Genomic DNA, 24,744 nt, shown 5'->3' with positions numbered 1-24,744 from the left:
TTGTTTGCCTGCCATTGGTTTTAACGGTGTTCGAAGGTGTTCGACGAACAGTTCGACGAACAGTTCGGCGAACACACGGGTGTTCGACGAACCGAACCGAACTCGAACACTACGGGGGTGGCTCAACACTAGTCATGAGAAAAGAAAAGAGGTGGAGGAGTAAAAGGAGGGGGAGACACAAATATAGGCATGTCATGCCCTTCTAAGATCCAAAAAGTGAGAAGCCGACACGTTCAGTCCGCTCCTGCCCGTGCCACCTCCGTGTCGCCGGGTTTGTGCCAGAGCCGCGGTGAACCCTGACGGCCAGCCCCCCTCTCCCAATACTGGTGCCTGTCCGCTGGTGGGTCGAGCGAGCCCCCCTGTGGTGGAGGCAGCTCTAAGCTTTTTAATTTAAATTGTCTCTCTAATTTGAATGAATACACTTTAAATCCATTTACAAGGATCTATTGGAGGGCAAGTCTCATGCCAGCAGCCGCGTAATTCCAGCTCCAGTAGCGTCCACTAAAGCTGCTGCAGTTAAAAAGCTTTTATAAGGATCGAGCTCGGCTGTCCACCGCAAGGCATCCTACTGCCAGTCCCAGCCCCTATGCCTTGGGGTGCCTCCTGATGCTCTTCACTGAGTATCCCGTGGTCCCGAAGCATTTCCTTTGAAAAAATTAAGTGTCCAAACTACAGGTGGTGTAGCTTGCTTAACAGCCGGGATAATCCGCTGACTAGCAGACACTGCTACTAGGCACAAAGTATTTCCTGGGCTAGATGCAGTTAAAAATTTGTAATTAGATACTCTCGTTGGATGCTGAGAAAGCATTCCATAGAGTCTCCTGGCACGCCATATATGATTCTCTTAAAAAGCTTGGGGTAGGGGTCTAGGGGACCCTTTTATAGCCAAAATCACGGCCCTGTATCACAATATGTCACCTAGGCTGAAGATAAATGGAACTGTAGCACCCTGAGGGCTCGGTTGCTACAGAGTTATTGCACCTCACCCAGAGGTGTGATATCTCACTCTCAGGTAAGGATGGAGTGTGGATCAGGACCCGACACCTGCATGCATTACACCACATTGCCGTGGGGCAGGGCGACCAATATGCCTCTGAGATGGGCACGACAGTCCCTGTCCCTGGCTGGAGTGGGGGGAGGGAACACTGAGGAAGGGGAACCCTGTAGTGCAGGAGCAGGGAGGAAGCAGTTCCTGGGTGCATTGAGAAGGGAGTATAAAAGGTGGGCACCATCTTAGTTCAGTGCAGAGAAGTCTGAGCAGAAGTGGCAGGGAGCAGGGGCTCTGCAAGAGCTCTGCTCCGAAGGCGGGCCTAGTAACAGAGGCCCAGGCCTGGAAGAGGGAGAAGGAAGGAAGAGGAGCGGAGAAGGCTCCAGGAACGAGGAATGAAGGGATCCCAGGGGTGCGGACGGGCGAGTCACCACCGCACGCCCGAATCCACCTGCGTGGAGGGGTCAGGCCAAAGGGGAAGACCGGTCCCCAAAACTAGTGGAGGCAGGAAACGACCCTCAGCTAGAAACCGGAGGCTCTGACATTTTATGTGGCGCAGCCCCTCGCTACACCCGCTAGGAAGGCACCACATAGGGTCAGGGAAACTGGCGCCAAGTTTACCAAGAGGAGGCCCGAGGCAGCCGGACAGAAGGGTTGGTAAGAAAGGCCAGACAAAGGACACACAAAGGGGGTCCTGTGAAGCGCTCCAAAGTTATCTGGGAGTTGTCTGAGCCCCTCACCTGGTGAGCACAGTACGACGTGGGCAGCTGTTACCTGCAGACGTGGTCTGGATAATAAGAACTGTGGGTAAAGGCCCTGGACTGCATCACTGACTCCGTGTCGTTACTGCTGCTGCCCTGCACCATCACCCCCATCCTCCGCATACACTGCCCTGAGGCTATACTCCTCCCGTGGGAAGTTATGCTACGCTCTGCTGCACCCACAACACCAGCCTCAGCGGTCTGCCCTGCAGCGGCGGTTCACTCTGACCGCAATCCACGGGTGGCGTAGTCGGACATTTAAACATCAAAACCACATAAATAGTTCCGCCACTGGTTTGACCACCCTGAGCCACGGAACAGGGTCGCCGCCACGAAGACTACAACCACCAGCATCCACCAAAAAGGGTCCGGCTCCGGGTGTCCCAAGGCCCAGGGGGTGCATCAGAACATTTTCATCACCTTTCACAATCACCAATGGGACAAGGCAGGGATGTCCTCTGTCCCCTCTCTTATACATCCTAGTGACGGAGCACCTGCTCTCATCAATTCGCCATAACCCCAATATTAGGTGGATTGAGGTGGGAGGCACCGAGTACAAGTGCTCTCTATTTGCTGATGATGTCCTAGTATATATCACTCAATCACATATATCCATCCATGCTGTTATGGCTGAAATAGATCACTTTGTTACATGGTCAAATTTTAAAATCAATGCAGCGAAGTCTGATGCCCTCGATGTCTCCCTCCCCAAATCCATATAGGATTCCATCCAGTCCAACTTTCCCTTTGCCTGGCCCTCACAGGGTATCAAATACTTAGGAATTCCTATTCATAGAGACCTCTCCCATCTATGTTATCTTAATTTTGGGCCCTTTATTGAACAACTCCATACAGACCACGGTTGGCAAGTTAGAACTGTAAGATTCACTACGTGAACCACTGGTGTTTTGTGGAAAAGCACATGTACACTGTGTTCCAAATTATTATGCAAAAAGTGTTTAGGAGTGATAAGGGAAGAATTTGTTTGTTTGTCAGTTAAACTCATTGATGGTGATGTGTGTCAGGGCTCTTTATATCACTGTAAGCAATTGCAGACACCTGTGCTAATTAGTTTGGCAGGTGTGTCCAATGAAAGGCAAGACTACTTAAGAAGGCTGTCTCACATTATTAAGCAGCCTACGTTTTCTGCCAAAATGGGAAAGAAAAAGGATGTGTCGGCAGGTGAGAAGCAACAAATTGTGGAGTGTTTAGGTCAAGGCATGACTACAATCAACATTGTGCGATGATCAGGATGAAGTGTCTTGGCAATCAAGAAGTATGTAGCTGATTCACAGTACACACGTGTGCGTGCTGATAAGGGCAAATTGAGGACTCTTTCCTACAGGCAATTACGTCAGGTTAAAAGAGCAGCGGCAAAAAAGACTTGTCATAGCAGCAGACAAATTTTTGAAGCTGCTGGTGCCTCCAACGTCCCCCGAACAACAAGATGCAGGGTCCTTCAGAGGTTTGCAGCTGTGCATACGCCATCCTGTCGACCTCCTCTATCCACTTCACACAAGCAGAAACGGCTCCAGTGGGCTAAACATTACATGAAGACTGATTTCAAAACTGTTTTGTTCACGGATGAGTGCCGTGCAGCGCTCGATGGTCCAGATGGATGGAGTGGAGGATGGCTGGTTGATGGACACCCCACGCAAACACGGCTACAGCGCCAACAAGGAGGAGGTGGAGTAATGTTTTGGGCTGGAATCATGGGGAGAGAGATTGTCGGCCCCTTTAGGATCCCTGAAGGCGCTAAAGATGAACTCCATAATGTATGTGCATTTTCTCAAACAGCACTTCCTGCCATGGTTCAAGAAGAAGAACCGTGTATTTCACAGCAAGATCATTTTTTTGCATGATAATGCACCATCTCATGCTGCACATAAAACATCTGCATCTCTGGCTGATATGGGCATAAAAGGGGACAAACTTATGGTGTGACCCCCCATGCTCCCCTGACCTCTACCCCATTCAGAACCTCTGGAGCATCATCAAAAGGAGTGTCTATGATGGCGGAAGGCAGTTCACATCTAAGCAACACCTCTGGGAGGGTATTCTGTCCTCATGCAAAACAATTGAAGCAGAATCCATCCAAAACCTGACAAATTCAATGGACGAGAGAGTTCAGAAGCTCCTTTCGAACAAGGGGTCCTATGTGAAAATGTAACATCACCTAGAATAAAGTTTTGAGTTGAAAACTGTTTGATTTCAGTTTCTAATAACCTGCTAATGCTTATAATTTCAAAAATGACCATTTTTTTGGTCTTTATTAAAATGAAAAGGTTGATCGAAAAGTTTGGGGGATCTAAGAGTGTGGCAACCCAGTAGTCATGATTACTTCGAATTCTGACAATATGAGGGTCATGTTGCAGGTAGTGCAGCAAGAAGGCACTTATGTGTCTTGCGCATCTCGGAGCCCCAAAATTATTTTCCGGGCTAGATACAGCTAAAAATTATTATTAATTTTAAATCTGGTGGAGCTTAGTATAGATGGCCTAATAGGATCAGTGCTGCACACTGCTACAAAGCCCAAATTATTTTCCAGCCAAGATACAGATAAACATGATTAGTAATTTTAAATCTGGTGGAGCTTATTATAGATGGCCTAATAGAATCAGTGCTGCACACTGCTACAAAGCCCAAATTGTTTTCCAGCCAAGATACAGATAAACGTGATTAGTAATTTGAAAGCTTAAAACGGTTGGTAGGGTGATTTTAACCAATCATCAAGCTTTTACTCTCCCCAGGATGACACAGGGGTAGAAAAGTCGTTTCGGATCCATGATTTGTTCATCTTTATGAACGTGAGTCTGTCTACATTATCAGTGGAGAGTCGCGTGCGCTTATCTGTCAGCACACCACCAGCAGCGCTGAACACACGTTCAGACAGAACGCTCGCTGCGGGGCATGACAAGATCTCCAAGGCGTAAGTGGCTAGCTCCGGCCATTTATCCAGATTGGAAGCCCAAAAAGAGCAAGGGTCCAGTGACACAGTCATGGCTTCAATGTTTACTTGGAGATACTCCTGTACCATCATCTCTAGGCGTTGACTATGTGTCAGACTTCTTGTCTCCTGTGGCCTTGCAAAGGATGGGCTAAAAAAGTGGTGAAATGATTCCGCAAAATTGATGTTACCAGCAGATACTGTGGTTCTGTTGCGGTTTGAGTGCTGAACACTTGACGGTCCCACGGTTGGCAAGTTGGAACTGTGAGATTCACTACGTGCACCACTGGTGTTTTGTGGAAAAGCACATGTAAGATTCTGCAACAGTCTCTGCTGATACTCCTGCATGCGTGCATCCCTTTCTATGGCAGGAATAATTTTGGCAAATTTACTTTTGTACCGGGGATCTAACAGTGTGGCAACCCAGTAGTCAGGATTATTTCTAATTCTCACAATTCGAGGGTCATGTTGCAGGTAGTGCAGCAAGAAGGCACTCATGTGTGTTGCGCATCCAGGAGCACCAAGTCCCTGTTGTGTTGGTGGCGAGGTAACAATCATGCTTCCTTCCTCTGTCCTCTCTCCCCAACCTCGCACAACAGAAATGTGATCAAGGTCTCCCTCATCTGATGAGTCTTCCATCAGTTCGTCCTCCACTTCTTCCTGGGCTCCTGCACCTTCCTCACTAGTTTGGCTGCTACCATGCGCCCTGGTAAAACAATCTCCCCCACCCTCACATGCCTGCTGCCTTGGTGCTGCCGACCGTCTGGACCTTGCAGATGTTAGCCCTTCCGCATACAACTCCTCCTCCTCTACTTCCTCCACCTCCTCTTGTGCCACCACCTGACTCCGAATTCTGTTTAACATGTGCTCCAGCATGTAAATCACCGGAATAGTCATGCTGATAATGGCATCGTCAGCACTAAACATCTTCGTCGCCATTTCAAAACTGTGCAGAAGGGTGCATAGGTCCCTGATCTGAGACCACTCCTCCAGCGTGATTTGCCCCACCTCTGGATCTCGTTGACCCAGGCTATACGTCAGAACGTATTGCACCAGGGCTTGTCGGTGCTGCCACAGTCGCTGCAACATGTGCAGAGTTGAATTCCACCGGGTAGGCACATCGCGTTTTAGCCGGTGAAGTGGCAGGCCCAACGACTTCTGTAGAGATGTAAGTCGCTGAGCTGCGGGATGCGAACGGCGGAAGTGAGCACACAGCGACCGTGCCCTCTGCAGAAGGCCATCTAGTCTGGGATAGTGGGCTAAAAATTGCTGGACAACCAGGTTCAACACGTGAGCCATACAAGGCACGTGTGTGACATTGCCCCGGCGAAGGGCCGCACCCAGGTTTGCAGCATTGTCGCACATGGCCTTCCCTGGTTTCAGGTCCAGTGGAGACAACCATTCATGAAATTGGTTCTCCAGAGCTGACCACAACTCCTCAGCTGTGTGACTCACATTTCCCAGACATTTCAAAGTAAAAACCGCCTGATGACGTTGAGCCCTACTGCCAGCATAGTAAGGAGGTGTGCAGGATCCCTTCTGCGCAGTTAGAAAGCTTGTGGCATGACCAGACAGGCTTTAGGTGCAGGTGGAAGACCGAGAGGAGGTTGAGGAGGCAGAAGCAGTGGAGGAACTTTGACAAAAAGAGGATTGACGCACAACTCGTGGGGACGGCAAGACTTGGACAGCAGCCCCTTGTCCTGCTGTCACCATAGTTACCCAGTGCCCAGTCAGCGACATGTAACGCCCCTGTCCATGCCTACTCGTCCAAGTGTCTGTGGTGAAATGCACCCTGTCACACACAGAGTTTCTCAAAGAAGCGGTGATGTTGTGTGCGACATGCTGGTGGAGCGCAGGCACACCTTTCTTTGAGAAGTAGTGCCGACTGGGCATCTGGTACTGGGGCACTGCGACGGACATAAGGTCTCGAAAATCCTCTGTGTCCACCAGGCGGAAAGGCAGCATTTCTGTAGCCAAGAGCTTGCAGATGGTGAAATTCAACCTCTTAGCTTTCTCATGGCTAGGAGGAAATGGTCTTTTACTTGTCCACATCTGAGGGACCGAGGGCTGGCTATTGTGCTTAGACGGGGTTGATAAGGGTGTCCCCGGCAAACTGCCGGTCTGTGAGGAAGATGCAGGCGGACATGTTAGGTTGCCTTGATCCAAAGGTGGTGCTATCGATGTCGGACAGCGCTCAACACCAGCTGGTGTTACCACCTCCAAAGAAAATGATGACCTGCCAATCACGCTGGCTGTTGCGGGTAAAGAGGTGGCAGGTCTGCGCCCCAAAACAGGTGTGACTGCTGTCCCCCCAGTCACAGAGGATGAAGAGGCCGCGGATGCACAAGATATGGCAGACGGTGGTTGGCCCGGCCGGCTAGGCCGCATTGTAGCACACTGAGCTTCCCACTGCAACTTATGCTTCATGTCCATGTGCCGGTTCATGCATGAAGTACTCAAACTATGTATTTTTTGGCCTCTACTTAGCTTTTGCTGACAAATGTTACAGATAACACGAGTTGGGTCATCTTTATCGATCTGAAAAAATGCCCAGGCTATGCAAGGCTTAGCACCCATGCGACCTGAAGAGCCACCACGACTTGTGGTGAGAGGCAGAGTTGTGTTTGAGGATGCAGTTGTTGACGTGCTTCCAGTACTACGTCTCTGTCCAGGAAGGCGCAACCTGACCTCGTCGTCACTAGCATCTTCCTCCACCTCCTCTGCTGACCTCATCTCTTGGCTGACTGTGGGTTGACAGTAAGTGGGATCTCCAACCTCATCATCATCACCCTGTGCATTATCACACCCGTCGTCCTCAGAGCCAACCTGTTTCTGCCCTGACAAAAAACTAAAGTTGTCGCTCCAATCAGGTATTTGAGTCTCATCATCGTCTTCCTCATTGACTCCACCAACAGGAGTTACAGTTTGGGAATGAGGGTCTACATTATGGTCAGAACCTTCTGCGTCTGGTCCTGGATCCGACTCATAAAGATTCTGGGCATCAGTGCAGATCATTTCCTCGTCTGGATTCACAGAAGCGCTGGAGTCGACCTCTGATTCCCAGGCTATAGTATGAGTAAACAGCTCTGCAGACTCAACCATCTGTTCTAACTCATACTCAGACGGGCAGCTGGAGATTTGGGAGCTGTGAGGAAGCAAGTGCGATTGGGGTGACACCTTTGAGGACTGGAGTATTTGTGATGTTGAAGTTGATGTGGAGGAGAGCCCACTTAAAGGAGCACTTGATATCCGTTGAAGCACCTGCTGTTTTTGTGCCTCATCTGGAATTTGTAGCGATTGGCGTGGCCGTAAGAAAGGGATCTTATCACATTGTCCGCTAAAAGAAGTAGACATTTTAGTTTGGCTGGAAGATGGTCTTTCTTCTGCAGATGTTACTGTTGCTTTAACACCTACCCCACGGACACAACCTTTTTTCCCCTTCCCAACACGCCTATTCCCCTTTCCACCAGCAGCAGGCCTTTTTACACTCATTTTGGTGGTTAACTAATTCACAACTCTGGAGTTGTTTGCACAAAAAAACAATGGATGGGAACCGAGCAGAGCTGAGTGGCCAAACTGTGGTATTAGGCCAAAACTATTGGCTGGGTTAGATGGAGAAAAAAATTATATTCGATTTGCAACCTGATGGAGGTCAGTATAGATGGACTAATAGAACAAGTCCCACACACAGCTAGAAGCCCAAATATTTTTTCAGAGGTAGATGCAGAAAAAAAATATATTCAGTTTGCAACCTGATGGAGGTCAGTATAGATGGACTAATAGAGAAAGTCCCACACACTGCTAGAAGGCCAAATATTTTTTCAGAGCTAGATGCAGACAAAAAATTATTTTGAATTTGCAACCTGATGGAGGTCAGTATAGGTGGACTAATAGAACAAGTCCCACACACTGCTAGAAGGCCAAATATTTTTTCAGAGCTAGATGCAGAAAAAAATTATATTCAGTTTGCAACCTGATGGAGGTCAGTATAGATGGACTAATAGAACAAGTCCCACACACAGCTAGAAGCCCAAATATTTTTTCAGAGGTAGATGCAGAAAAAAATTATATTCAGTTTGCAACCTGATGGAGGTCTGTATAGATGGATTAATAGAACAAGTCCCACACACAGCTAGAAGCCCAATATTTTTTCAGAGGTAGATGCAGAAAAAAAATTATTTTTAATTTGCAACCTAATGGAGGTCAGTATAGATGGACTAATAGAGAAAGTCCCACACACTGCTAGAAGGCCAAATATTTTTTCAGAGGTAGATGCAGAAAAAAATTATATTCAGTTTGCAACCTGATGGAGGTCAGTATAGATGGACTAATAGAAAAAGTCCCACACACAGCCAGAAGCCCAAATATTTTTTCAGAGGTAGATGCAGATAAAAATTATTTTTAATTTGCAACCTGATGGAGGTCAGTATAGATGGACTAATAGAGAAAGTCCCACACACTACTAGAAGGCCAAATATTTTTTCAGAGCTAGATGCAGAAAAAAATTATATTCAGTTTGCAACCTGATGGAGGTCAGTATAGATGGACTAATAGAACAAGTCCCACACACAGCTAGAAGCCCAAATATTTTTTCAGAGGTAGATGCAGATAAAAATTATTTTCAATTTGCAACCTGATGGAGGTCAGTATAGATGGACTAATAGAGAAAGTCCCACACACTGCTAGAAGGCCAAATATTTTTTCAGAGCTAGATGCAGACAAAAAATTATTTTGAATTTGCAACCTGATGGAGGTCAGTATAGGTGGACTAAAAGAACAAGTCCCACACACTACTAGAAGGCCAAATATTTTTTCAGAGCTAGATGCAGAAAAAAATTATATTCAGTTTGCAACCTGATGGAGGTCAGTATAGATGGACTAATAGAACAAGTCCCACACACAGCTAGAAGCCCAAATATTTTTTCAGAGGTAGATGCAGATAAAAATTGTTTTCAATTTGCAACCTGATGGAGGTCAGTATAGATGGACTAATAGAGAAAGTCCCACACACTGCTAGAAGGCCAAATATTTTTTCAGAGCTAGATGCAGACAAAAAATTATTTTGAATTTGCAACCTGATGGAGGTCAGTATAGGTGGACTAATAGAACAAGTCCCACACACTGCTAGAAGGCCAAATATTTTTTCAGAGCTAGATGCAGAAAAAAATTATATTCAGTTTGCAACCTGATGGAGGTCAGTATAGATGGACTAATAGAACAAGTCCCACACACAGCTAGAAGCCCATATATTTTTTCAGAGGTAGATGCAGAAAAAAATTATATTCAGTTTGCAACCTGATGCAGGTCTGTATAGATGGATTAATAGAACAAGTCCCACACACAGCTAGAAGCCCAATATTTTTTCAGAGGTAGATGCAGAAAAAAAATTATTTTTAATTTGCAACCTGATGGAGGTCAGTATAAATGGACTAATAGAGAAAGTCCCACACACTGCTAGAAGGCCAAATATTTTTTCAGAGATAGATGCAGAAAAAAATTATATTCAGTTTGCAACTTGATGGAGGTCAGTATAGATGGATTAATAGAACAAGTCCCACACACAGCTAGAAGCCCAATATTTTTTCAGAGGTAGATGCAGAAAAAAAATTATTTTTAATTTGCAACCTGATGGAGGTCAGTATAAATGGACTAATAGAGAAAGTCCCACACACTGCTAGAAGGCCAAATATTTTTTCAGAGGTAGATGCAGAAAAAAATTATTTTGAATTTGCAACCTGATGGAGGTCAGTATAGGTGGACTAATAGAACAAGTCCCACACACTGGTAGAAGGCCAAATATTTTTTCAGAGGTAGATGCAGAAAAAAATTATATTCAGTTTGCAACCTGATGGAGGTCAGTATAGATGGACTAATAGAACAAGTCCCACACACAGCTAGAAGCCCAATATTTTTTCAGAGGTAGATGCAGAAAAAAAATTATTTTTAATTTGCAACCTGATGGAGGTCAGTATAGATGGACTAATAGAGAAAGTCCCACACACTGCTAGAAGGCCAAATATTTTTTCAGAGCTAGATGCAGAAAAAAATTATATTCAGTTTGCAACCTGATGGAGGTCAGTATAGATGGACTAATAAATCAAGTCCCACACACAGCTAGAAGCCCAAATATTTTTTCAGAGGTAGATGCAGATAAAAATTATTTTCAATTTGCAACCTGATGGAGGTCAGTATAGATGGACTAATAGAGAAAGTCCCACACACTGCTCGAAGGCCAAATATTTTTTCAGAGCTAGATGCAGAAAAAAATTATATTCAGTTTGCAACCTGATGGAGGTCAGTATAGATGGACTAATAGAATGATGCTATGCCCAAAAGATTTTACTTCACTAGGTGCAGTAAAAAAATTGGTATTCTATACACAGGTGGTATATCTTGCTACTCCACTGACTAACACACTCTGCAATAGGCCAAAAAGGATTAGCTTTGCTAGATTCAGCCAAATGCTGTGAAAAAAACTTGCACAGCACTGGAACAGACCTGCCTGGCAAAAACTGATAGGAACTGATGTAACCTAGTCCTGAAAAGGACTGCAATTACAATTAGTCTTTACTCCCACAATCTATCTATTTAAGAGCACAGACCTGCCTGATAAAAGTCGTAGGAAATGCTGTAACCTAGTCCTTAAAAGGACTGCAATCACAACTATTCCCTACTCCCAGTCAATCTTTAGATTTGTGCGAAAATTGGCTTGAAATTAACAAGGTATAGTGCACACAGCAACAGCGGTGCCGTCTAACACGCAGCTGCAGCAGTGAGAAAATGGTGGCGACGGGGAAAATGGCTTGGTCTTATAGGGCAAGGACATGTGACATACACTGCCAATGACACATGCCCTTGCTTGTGTGAAAAACAGCAGTTCGCTCCGTGTGTGCGCTGCTGATAGGCTGACAGACTGCACCTCCCCACTGCAAATGCGGGAAAGAGAAAAAAAAATGGAGATCTTCATTATTCCTGCAGAGATCCATCCCCTGCCCCTCCCCCCACCCCGCTGTACACTCAAACTGTGTATTAACATTAATTTTCATCATTACTGAGAAAAAATCCAGTTATGATTTTGGTGCACGAACAGTTATCGAACATAACCTCGAACAGCCGAATTTTTCTCAAATCGTTCGTGTTCGCCGAACGGCTCGAACACCGCCCAAAACAGCTCGAATTTGAGATTGGCGAACAGTTCGAGTAGAACAACGCTCATCTCTAGTTGAGAGTGCCAAGGTGAGGAGCATGATGAGGATGATAGAAGTTAGCATCTGCTTTGTTTTGTTGCAATGCAAGCGCATGTATGTAGTAGCGGCTAGGCCTGAGGTGGTCAGCGTTTTGGCGCATATCCTACCTCCTCCGAGGATTGCTGGATGTTTTCCTGCTACTATCCAAGTTCTATGACTCCTGTTAAAACAAAGCTTCAGGTGATAAATGATGGATGAGGTAGTGGCAAAGGAGAAAGAGCAGGAGGAACAGGGACCATTCACATCAATATCAGGCCAGTCAACCAGATATGTCTTGTAGGATATGTTTCTGTAACAAAAGGAGCGGTTCAGCTACACAGTTATAGGGCATACAGTGAGTGCAATGCCTACCAAAAATTTTGAGGCACTCCAATGCCCCTTGGAAATGACATGGAGGTCAGAGGGCGTTAACTAAACCTTTTTTTCCATTTATAGCAACTGGGTCTCCTGTGCACTGTTGGCCTAAGCAGTGAATGGAAGGCTTTCCAAAAATTATGAGGAACTGCAATGCCCCTTACAAGAGCCATGTGTGGCACCCCAGGGGTCTGGTCACCACAGTAATAGAGATATTACGTCGGAGAGCAAGTGGGAGGTTTCCTGGTCAGGATCCCTTAAACAGGCAACATTTTAATTCTGCCCTTATAAACTGGATCTGGGGCGAGGTTGAGTGAGCCAGAGAACAGAAAACAGTCAGAGTCAGAGTGAGAGCAAGGGAAAGTAACAGCAAGGAGCTCTGTAGGAGCTAGGAGCTAAAGACCAGGGGCTGGAAGCTGAGCAGAGCTCGCCCTGGCAGAAGACAATAGGAACCAGACACAGGAGTCCGAGGCTGTGAGGACTTATATATCCAGCAGCAGAAACCAGCCGGCAGGGGATTTCAGGTCCTCTGGCCATAGAAGCCCGGAGGCTCAGTCACAAGCAAGGGACCAGCACCGCCGTCGTGGAGCGGAGGCTAACAGAAGGCCCCAAGTCACCAGCCATACGGGTGAGCACTACACGGTACACTCAGGGACGTGGACTACTTCTACCCGCTTACAGCAAGGTAGCCAGGAAGAGTGCATACAGACGGGGAGGCCTACAACTCCACCTGGCCAGGGGAACTCCTGCTTGCTCACAGACTGACCAGGCCTCTTATGCTAGCCAGTACTCCCGGGAGGATCTACCTTATAATCATCATTAAAGACCCTGAACTGCATTACAAAGACTCTGAGTCGTTCCTGCTGCGCTCGTGCACCATCACCCCCATCATCCACACTCACCGCCCTGAGGCTATACTCCTCCCGTGGGGAGTTATCCAATTCTCTGCTGCGCACACAACACCAGCCTCAGTGGTCTGCCTCGCAGCGGTGGTACTCCCTGACCGCAATCCACGGGTGGCGCAGTCGGACAATTAACCTCAAAACCTAAGAAAGACTGTCACTGGTTTGACCAGCCTGAGCCACGGGACCGGGTCACCGCCACGGAGACTACAGACCCCAGAGACCCGGCACCGGGTATCCCACACACGAGTACACACGGCCCAGGGGGCACGTCACATGCAGTACAGCATATTACAAACATAAGTCCCATTATTGGGGAGTGGGTCTCCCATAGTATTTGCTTATGCCTTGCTAGCAAAAGCTGCCAAAAATTAGGACGGAGCAACTTGCAATGCCCCTTACAAGAGCCATGCAGTACAGCATATTACAAACATAAGTCCCATTATTGGGGAGTGGGTCTCCCATAGTATTTGCTTATGCCTTGCAAGCAAAAGCTGCCAATAATTAGGACGGAGCAACTTGCAATGCCCCTTACAAGAGCCATGCAGTACAGCATATTACAAACATAAGTCCCATTATTGGGGAGTGGGTGTCCCATAGTATTTGCTTATGCCTTGCAAGCAAAAGCTGCAAAAAATTAGGACGGAGCAACTTGCAATGCCCCTTACAAGATCCATGCAGTACAGCATATTACAAACATAAGTCCCATTATTGGGGAGTGGGTCTCCCATAGTATTTGCTTATGCTTTCCAAGCAAAAGCTGCCAAAAATTAGGACGGAGCAACTTGCAATGCCCCTTACAAGAGCCATGCAGTACAGCATATTACAAACATAAGTCCCATTATTGGGGAGTTGGTTGCTACGCTGTCTCAGCGTACAGGGGGGTCAGGGGCCTGAGCTGACCCTAGACGGGGGCCCTGACTAATCCCTCAACCTGGAGGTACTGTTAATGGTACAGAGGTCCAGGCCGCCAGCGTAACCCTAAACTCCTGAATATCCCTGAACCTAAGTAATCTAGTTCTGAGAAGGACCCCGATCACAACAATGGGGAACAGGATAGAAAATGCCCAAAACACAGTACTAGACAAACGAGACAGTACAAGGGGAAAACCAAAAACCACCTTGCATACAAAAACTAACACCACAATTACAGAGGGAACAACAACAGGTTAGGAGATAAATGATAAAGGGAGGAAGGGAACAAACCACACCGCATACTCCTCGCTCCGAACTCCACCAAGCAACGATCCACTCTGAAGGTCTGCAAGAAATGCTTTCACCGACAACTTCCCTATCAGACCAGCAGGTATTTGAAGGAATCCCAATACTGCAGCATTAACTGCAGCTGGGCGAGGCTGAGCCTCGTCAAGCACAGAGAGAGAATTAACTCCCTCACAACCAAAAAACACAAAGCACCAAAAACTCAGCTGCGAGAAGTCAGGCTGTGTAGTCGCGATGATCTTCATGGCGACACACCCATGACAGTACCCCCCTTCTACGAGGGGCCTCCGGACCCTCAGGGCCAGGTTTATCTGGATGAGTCGTGTGGAAGGCCCGAATTAACCGGTCTGCGTTAATATCTGATGCAGGAACCCACATTCTCTCCTCAGGACCATACCCTTTCCAATGAACCAGGTACTGAAGAGACCGGCGACTAAAACGTGAATCGATGACTTTCGATACCTGAAACTCCAAATTTCCATTGACCACCACTGGAGGAGGAGGTAAAGGTGACGGTATCATTGGCGCCACATACCTCTTAAGAAAAGATCTGTGGAACACGTTATGAATTTTAAACGTAGGGGGGAGGTCAAGACGGAATGCCACCAGATTAATTATAGAACTGATCCTGTACGGCCCGATGAACCTGGGACCCAGTTTCTAGGAGGGAACCTTGAGTTTTATATTCTTGGTAGACAACCATACCCGATCGTTCACACTTAGGTCCGGACCAGACACTCTCCTCCTATCAGCCATACGTTTGTATCGGTTCCCCATAGTACTCAGATTATTCAGTACCCCTCTCCATACTGAAGCGAGTGATGACGAAAATCGTTCCTCCTCAGGAACCCCCGAAGAGCCCCCTCTACTGAAAGTACAAAACTGGGGGTGAAAACCATATGCCCCAAAAAACGGGGACTTACCAGTGGATTCGCTCCGCCTATTATTAAGAGCAAACTCCGCCAGAGGTAAGAAAGAAGCCCAGTCCTCCTGGTTCACTGACACAAAACACCGGAGATATGTCTCCAAACTCTGGTTCAGACGTTCCGTCTGACCATTGGTCTGAGGATGAAAAGCCGATGAGAACGATAAAAGCATCCCCCACCGAGTACAAAAAGCCTTCCAGAATTTGGACACAAACTGAGACCCCCGATCCGACACCACATCGGAGGGTACCCCGTGAAGCCTCACAATCTCTCCAATGAACACCTGCGCAAGAGTTTTAGCATTAGGAAGAGCAGGAAGAGCGATAAAATGTGCCATTTTGCTGAACCTGTCTACTACAACGAGTATGACCGTTTTACCCGAGGACGGCGGGAGGTCCGTAATAAAGTCCATAGACAGATGAGTCCAAGGACGCTCCGGGATCTTCAATGGTAAGAGGGCCCCAGACGGACGGGTATATGGGGTCTTAGAGCGCGCACAAACCCCACAGGACGCAACAAAAGTTATCACCTCCTTATGTAAGTTAGGCCACCAAAACCGACGCGAGAGGAGATCCACAGTTGCTTTACTCCCTGGGTGTCCTGCCAAAGCTGAGTTATGGTGTGCCTCGATCACCTCTTGTCGTAGCTGATCTGGAACAAACAGTCTCCCTGGAGGTCCAACAGGGGCATCCCCCTGAGCCTCCAATACCTCCTCCTCAAGCTCAGAGCATACTGCCGACACCACCACCCCCTCTTGAAGGATAGGAACCGGATCATCCGTATTCCCGGCCCCAGGGAAACTACGAGATAAGGCATCCGCCTTCACATTTTTTGACCCAGGACGATATGTAACGACAAAATTAAACCTGGTAAAAAACAACGACCACCTGGCTTGTCTGGGATTCAGACGTTTTGCGGACTCCAGATAAAGCAGGTTCTTGTGATCAGTGATGACGGTCACCGGATGGACTGCCCCCTCCAAAAAATGGCGCCACTCCTCAAAAGCTAACTTAATAGCCAAGAGTTCCCTATTGCCGACATCGTAATTCCTCTCAGCGGACGACAATTTTTTGGAGAAAAAAGCGCACGGACGCCACTTACCAGGGGACGAACCTTGTGACAAAACTGCTCCCACCCCTACCTCAGAAGCGTCTACCTCTACAATGAATGGCTGTGACGCATCAGGTTGAATGAGTATGGGTGCTGACTGCTGAGGCAAAACATTTTTTCAAGGAGGAGAATGCTTGACAAGCCTTGTCAGACCACCTAGAAAAATCCGTCCCCTTTTTTGTCATGTCTGTGAGAGGTTTAACCATGGATGAGAAATTATGAATGAATTTCCGGTAATAATTAGCAAACCCCAGGAAACGTTGTAGTGCCTTAAGATTCTCTGGCAGATCCCACTCAAGAACTGCCCGCACTTTCCCTGGGTCCATACGAAAACCGGACGCTGACACCAGGAAACCTAAAAACTGGAGTTCCTGTACGGCGAACACACACTTCTCCCATTTGGCGTACAGTTTATTATCCCGCAAGATCTGTAACACCTGCCTAACATGCTCCTGATGAGACACAAGATCAGGCGAGTAAATTAAGATGTCATCCAGATATATGACCACAAACTGACCCACCAGGCGGCGAAAAATGTCATTAACAAAGTGTTGGAACACCGCCGGGGCATGAGTCAGACCGAATGGCTTGACAAGGTTCTCATAATGCCCCTCCGGAGTGTTAAACGCCGTCTTCCACTCATCCCTCTCCTTTATCCTAATCAGATTGTACGCCCCCCTGAGATCCAACTTAGAGAACCATTTGGCGCCCACAATCTGATTAAAGAGATCGGGGATAAGTGGGAGTGGATACGGATCTCGGACCGTAATCCGATTAAGTTCACGGAAATCCAGGCAAGGACGTAGGCCTCCATCTTTCTTCTTCACAAAGAAGAACCCCGCGGCCACCGGGGAAGATGAAGGTCTAATATGCCCCTTAGCCAGACTCTCAGAAATATAATCCTTCATGGCCTGCCTCTCCGGACCAGATAGGTTATACAACCAAGATTTAGGTAACTTGGCCCCAGGGAGCAATTTTACAGAACAGTCATACACGCGATGAGGAGGTAGTTCTTGACACCCTTTCTCCGAGAATACATCCTCAAAGTCCGCCAGAAATGGAGGTAAGACCCTAGGAGTGACAGCACCGATGACCGTATTCATGCAGTTTTTATTACAGAATTCACCCCATTGGCTTATCTCCCTGGATTGCCAATTAATAACTGGATTATGCTTAGTTAACCAAGGAAGGCCCAACACAATAGGAGTGGGAAGACCCTCCAACACGTAACAAGACAACAGTTCTTTATGTATCGCCCCCACTTGAAGATTTACGTTATGCACCACTTGCAAAAAACTTCCCCGACCGAGAGGCCTGGCGTCAATCAAAAATATGGGGATGGGTTTAGCCAACATATTCAATAGCATACCTTGAACCCGGGCAAACCGAGCGTCCACCAGATTAGCCCCGGCCCCACTATCTAGAAGAACAGATATCCTCTCAGTTCTCGTACCCACCACCACCTCCGCCGGTACGAGAAACTGAGACGAACCTAGGGACGAAATACCTACTCCCAGATTGCCGTCCACCACACAACCTGGGATCAATAGTTTTCCGACGACTCTTTACTCTGCAAAGGACGGGATGGACACCCCCCAATAAAATGTCCCTTTCTCCCGCAGAAGAAGCACCTTCCAGTCTTGTGGTGCACCGCCGGTCCCCTCCCCCGGAAAGATGACCCTCCTAACTGCATAGGCTCCTCTGGACTGACCAGGGGAACCTCCATATGAGGGGACCTTGTAGGAGGTGGAGTCATCCCAGGGGGCGGAGTTATCCCGCACCTCTCCCGAAGCCGTCTGTCAGTGTGAATAGCAAGGGCCATAGCGGCTTCCAGTGAGGCGGGAGGGTCATACTGTGCCAACACATCCTTTAATTTGTCAGATAACCCTTGACAAAACTGGCTCCTAAGAGCCGGGTCATTCCACTGGGTGTCCGTGGCCCACCTACGGAACTCCGAACAGAATTCCTCCGCCGGACGATCTCCCTGGTGGATCCTACGTAGCTTAGATTCAGCAAGGGAGATCCGATCTGGGTCATCATATACGAGTCCCAGAGCAGCGGAAAACCTATCCACTGACTGGAGAGCCGGGGAGCCCGGGGGAATAGAGAACGCCCAAGATTGTGTGTCCCCTTGTAGGAGCGAGATGAGAATTCCCACCCTTTGCTCCTCACTCCCCGATGACCGAGGCCGCAGCTGAAAGTACAACTTGCATGCCTCCCGGAAAACAAAAAACTTGTCCCGTCCCCCAGTGAACCTGTCAGGGAGAGCTACTTTAGGTTCTGGTCCGGCTTGCTCCAAAGGACACAAAACCTTGGAATTAACGTCCGCCAACTCCATGGACAAACTCTGCAACTGCCGAGCTAGACTGGCTACTGGATCCATGGTGGTTGGAAAAAAAAATTTTTTTTCTTTTTTTTTGTCGGTCGGTGAAAATGTCACGCTGTCTCAGCGTACAGGGGGGTCAGGGGCCTGAGCTGACCCTAGACGGGGGCCCTGACTAATCCCTCAACCTGGAGGTACTGTTAATGGTACAGAGGTCCAGGCCGCCAGCGTAACCCTAAACTCCTGAATATCCCTGAACCTAAGTAATCTAGTCCTGAGAAGGACCCCGATCACAACAATGGGGAACAGGATAGAAAATGCCCAAAACACAGTACTAGACAAACGAGACAGTACAAGGGGAAAACCAAAAACCACCTTGCATACAAAAACTAACACCACAATTACAGAGGGAACAACAACAGGTTAGGAGATAAATGATAAAGGGAGGAAGGGAACAAACCACACCGCATACTCCTCGCTCCGAACTCCACCAAACAACGATCCACTCTGAAGGTCTGCAAGAAATGCTTTCACCGACAACTTCCCTATCAGACCAGCAGGTATTTGAAGGAATCCCAATACTGCAGCATTAACTGCAGCTGGGCGAGGCTGAGCCTCGTCAAGCACAGAGAGAGAGAATTAACTCCCTCACAACCAAAAAACACAAAGCACCAAAAACTCAGCTGCGAGAAGTCAGGCTGTGTAGTCGCGACGATCTTCGTGGCGACACACCCATGACATGGGTGTCCCATATTATTTGCTTATGCTTTCCAAGCAAAAGCTGCCAAAAATTAGGACCGAGCAACTTGCAATGCCCCTTACAACAGCCATGCAGTACAGCATATTACAAACATAAGTCCCATTATTGGGGAGTGGGTGTCCCATAGTATTTGCTTATGCCTTGCAAGCAAAAGCTGCCAAAAATTAGGACGGAGCAACTTGCAATGCCCCTTACAAGAGCCATGCAGTACAGCATATTACAAACATAAGTCCCATTATTGGGGAGTGGGTCTCCCATAGTATTTGCTTATGCCTTGCAAGCAAAAGCTGCCAAAAATTAGGACGGAGCAACTTGCAATGCCCCTTACAAGAGCCATGCAGTACAGCATATTACAAACATAAGTCCCATTATTGGGGAGTGGGTCTCCCATAGTATTTGCTTATGCCTTGCAAGCAAAAGCTGCCAAAAATTAGGACGGAGCAACTTGCAATGCCCCTTCCAAGAGCCATGCAGTACAGCATAGTACAAACATAAGTCCCATTATTGGGAGTGGGTGTCCCATAGTATTTGCTTATGCCTTGCAAGCAAAAGCTGCCAAAAATTAGGACGGAGCAACTTGCAATGCCCCTTACAAGAGCCATGCAGTACAGCATATTACAAACATAAGTCCCATTATTGGGGAATGGGTGTCCCATAGTATTTGCTTATGCCTTGCAAGCAAAAGCTGGCAAAAATTAGGATGGAGCAACTTGCAATGCCCCTTACAAGAGCCATGCAGTACAGCATATTACAAACATAAGTCCCATTATTGGGGAGTGGGTCTCCCATAGTATTTGCTTATGCTTTCCAAGCAAAAGCTGCCAAAAATTAGGACGGAGCAACTTGCAATGCCCCTTAAAAGAGCCATGCAGTACAGCATATTACAAACATAAGTCCCATTATTGGGGAGTGGGTGTCCCATATTATTTGCTTATGCTTTCCAAGCAAAAGCTGCCAAAAATTTGGACGGCGCAACTTGCAATGCCCCTTACAAGAGCCATGCAGTACAGCATATTACAAACATAAGTCCCATTATTGGGGAGTGGGTGTCCCATAGTATTTGCTTATGCCTTGCAAGCAAAAGCTGCCAAAAATTAGGACGGAGCAACTTGCAATGCCCCTTACAAGAGCCATGCAGTACAGCATATTACAAACATAAGTCCCATTTTTGGGGAGTGGGTCTCCCATAGTATTTGCTTATGCCTTGCAAGCAAAAGGTGCCAAAAATTAGGACGGAGCAACTTCCAATGCCCCTTACAAGAGCCATGCAGTACAGCATATTACAAACATAAGTCCCATTATTGGGGAGTGGGTGTCCCATAGTATTTGCTTATGCCTTGCAAGCAAAAGCTGCCAAAAATAAGGACGGAGCAAATTGCAATGCCCCTTACAAGAGCCATGCAGTACAGCATATTACAAACATAAGTCCCATTATTGGGGAGTGGGTCTCCCATAGTATTTGCTTAAGCCTTGCAAGCAAAAGCTGCCAAAAATTAGGACGGAGCAACTTGCAATGCCCCTTACAAGAGCCATGCAGTACAGCATATTACAAACATAAGTCCCATTATTGGGGAGTGGGTCTCCCATAGTATTTGCTTATGCCTTGCAAGCAAAAGCTGCCAAAAATTAGGACGGAGCAACTTGCAATGCCCCTTCCAAGAGCCATGCAGTACAGCATAGTACAAACATAAGTCCCATTATTGGGAGTGGGTGTCCCATAGTATTTGCTTATGCCTTGCAAGCAAAAGCTGCCAAAAATTAGGACGGAGCAACTTGCAATGCCCCTTACAAGAGCCATGCAGTACAGCATATTACAAACATAAGTCCCATTATTGGGAAGTGGGTTTCCCATAGTATTTGCTTATGCCTTGCAAGCAAAAGCTGCCAAAAATTAGGACGGAGCAACTTGCAATGCCCCTTACAAGAGCCATGCAGTACAGCATATTACAAACATAAGTCCCATTATTGGGGAGTGGGTGTCCCATAGTATTTGCTTATGCCTTGCAAGCAAAAGCTGAAAAAAATAAGGACGGAGCAACTTGCAATGCCCCTTACAAGAGCCATGCAGTACAGCATATTACAAACATAAGTCCTATTATTGGGGAGTGGGTCTCCCATAGTATTTGCTTATGCCTTGCAAGCAAAAGCTGCCAAAAATTAGGACAGAGCAACTTGCAATGCCCCTTACAAGAGCCATGCAGTACAGCATATTACAAACATAAGTCCCATTATTGGGGAGTGGGTGTCCCATAGTATTTGCTTATGCCTTGCAAGCAAAAGCTGCCAAAAATAAGGACGGAGGAACTTGCAACGCTGGCACCCTGGTGGTGTAGTGGTTGTGGAGGCTGAGGATAAGGAGAAGAAGATAAAACAGCCGAAACGAGGAAGCGTATACCCATGTGTGGGTGTGAAGCGGTGCATGTGAATACACCTCCCGAAATAACACAGTGGATTTGACTTTATGTTACTCTGCTGTCATTTGGTGGTGATGAGAAGTCTGGCCCAATCCAGCCCTTGATCATTTTGATAAGGGTCAGCTTGTCAGCATTATCAGTTGACAGGCAAGTGCGCTTATCAGTTATAATTCCCCCAGCGGCACTAAAAACACGCTCCGATAACACGCTAGCGGCAGGGCAGGCCAGGACCTCCAAGGCATACAGAGCGAGTTCATTCCAAGTGTCCAGCTTGGATACCCAATAATTAAAAGGCACAGAGGAATCATGGAGGACGCTGGTACGGTCGGCAAGGTACTCCCTCACCATCTTTTGAAACTTTCCACTCCTTGTGAGAGTACCCCGCGCCTCAGGGCCTGTAAGCTGGGCGGGTGTCAGAAAACTGTCCCAGAATGTTGACAGTGTTCCCCTGCCTCTGCTGGATTGGAGTTGCATCTCTCTCGCCTGTACGCCTTGGTTGGGCAACGAACTGTGACCTCTGCCGCTAGTGTGGCACCCCAGGGGTCTGGTTTCCACAGTAATAGCAGTATTACGTCTGTGAGCAGGTGGGAGGTCTCCTGGGCAGGAATCCTAAGCATGCCGCACCTCCTGCCCAGTCCTGGGAGGGGAAGAACTTCCCCTATATAAACTGGGGCTGAAGCAGGGTTAGAGAGAGGAGTTCCAGACAGAGACGGAGTCTGGTCTGGACACGCAGAAACAGGGACAGATAGACCTCAGGAGCTCTGTAGGAGCCAAGGAGAAGCGCCAGGGGCTGGAGCTGTGCAGAGCTCGCCCTGGGAGAAGGTACTAAAACCGGACACAGGAGTCCGAGGCTGTGGGGACTAAGATATACCCAGCAGCAGAATCCATCCGGCAGGGGATTCCAGGTCCTCTGGCCATAAAAGCCTGGAGGCTCAGTCACAACGAAGGGACCAGCACCGCCATCCCAGAGCGGAGGCTAACAGGAGGCCCCAGGTCACCAGCCATATGGGTGAGCACCACACGGTATACCCAGGGACGTGGGCTACTTGTAACCACCGAAAGCAGGGTAGCCAGGAAGGGTACAGACTAACGGGAAGGCCTACAACTCCACCTGGCCAGGGGAACTCCGGCTTACTCGCAGACTAACCAGGCCCCAACTACTAGCCAGTACTCCCGGGGGAATTTGCCTTGTACCATCAGTAAAGGCCCTGAACTGTACCCTCGCGTTTCCGTGCTTCCTTGTCGCACCGTTAGTGCTGGGACATCCACACCATCACTCCCAACATCATCCACATCCGCTGCCCTGAGGCCATACCTCTCCCGTTGGGGGTTATATCAACATTGCTGCACACCTATACCACCGGCCTCAGCGGTCTGCCCTGCAGCGGCGGTTTCATAACCGCATTCAACGGGTGGCGTAGTCGGACACTAATACCAACATACCAATAACCGCCACTAAGTTTGACCACCCTGGGCGCGGACCGGGTCACCGCCACACGAAGACTACTACCCCCATCGGATCCGGCTCCGGGTATCCCCCGCGCGCACGCGCGCCGCACTACAGCACTGGCCCAGGGGGTGAGTCACTAGCGTGTTCAGATGGGAATTTTTTTAAGAGTTCTGTGGCAAGGGCCTTCTGGTACTGCCCCATTTTTGTAGACCTCTCCACCTCAGGAATAAGAGAGTGAAAGTTCTCCTTGTAGGGGGGGTCTACAAGTGTCACCAACCAGTAATGACTGTCACCCAACATTTTGACAACGCGAGGGTCACGGTTAAGGCAGCATAACATAAAGTCAGCCATGCATGCCAGACTGGTAACGGGCAAGACTTCCGTGTCCTCACCAAGATGACGACTGACCATGCTCTCCTTCTCCTCTTCCTCCTCCCCCCTGTCCTCAGGCCACCCACGCTGAGCCGACGGTATGACACTTGTACAGGTACTACCGTCTACAACGCATGATAGCAGCTCCTGTTCTTCCTCCTCCTCCCCCTCCTCCTCTCCCTCATTGTCCCCAAATGCACGTTGGGATGAGATGAGGCTGGGCTGTGTAATCGCCCGCTATGGCTTCTTGATCCATCTCATCATACTCTGGCTGCAATGCCTCCTCTTTAATTCTCTGCAGAGAGCGTTGCAAAAGACAGACAAGTGGGATGCTGACACTAATGATGGCGTCATCGCCACTCACCATCTTGGTGGCCTCCTCAAAGTTTGTCAGGATGGTACATATGTCAGACATCCAGGTCCACTCCTGAGGACTTATGTGTGGAGTCTGACCTGAATATCGACGGCCTTGTTGCAGCTGGTACTCCACAACTGCTCTCTTCTGCTCACAAATCCTTTGCAACATGTGGAGGGTAGAGTTCCAACGTGTGGGGACATCACACACCAGTCGGTGTGCCGGAAGCTGCAAACGCTGCTACAACACAGCAAGGGCGGCGGAAGCTGTAGCCGACTTGTGAAAATGAGCTGACAGGCGGCGTACTTTCACGAGCAGATCTGGCAACTCGGGGTACGATTTAAGAAACCGCTGAACCACGAGGTTAAGCACATGAGCCAGGCATGGTACGTGTGTGATCTCACCTCGCCTCAGAGCCGCCACCAGGTTACGGCCATTGTCACACACGACCATGCCGGGATGTAGGTTCAGCGGTCTCAGCCACAGATCTGCCTGCTCTTTCACAGCTGTCCACAACTCACAAGCAGTGTGAGGTTTATCACCTAAGCTTATGAGTTTCAGCACAGCCTGTTGCCGCTTGGCGGAGGCAGTACTGCAATGCTTCCAGCTTGTAA

Source organism: Phyllobates terribilis, unplaced genomic scaffold (assembly GCF_046119375.1).
Source record: "Phyllobates terribilis strain yellow unplaced genomic scaffold, ASM4611937v1 Scaffold_3__8_contigs__length_932513732, whole genome shotgun sequence".
Taxonomy (NCBI): domain Eukaryota; kingdom Metazoa; phylum Chordata; class Amphibia; order Anura; family Dendrobatidae; genus Phyllobates; species Phyllobates terribilis.
This window is presented reverse-complemented; position numbering follows the sequence as displayed.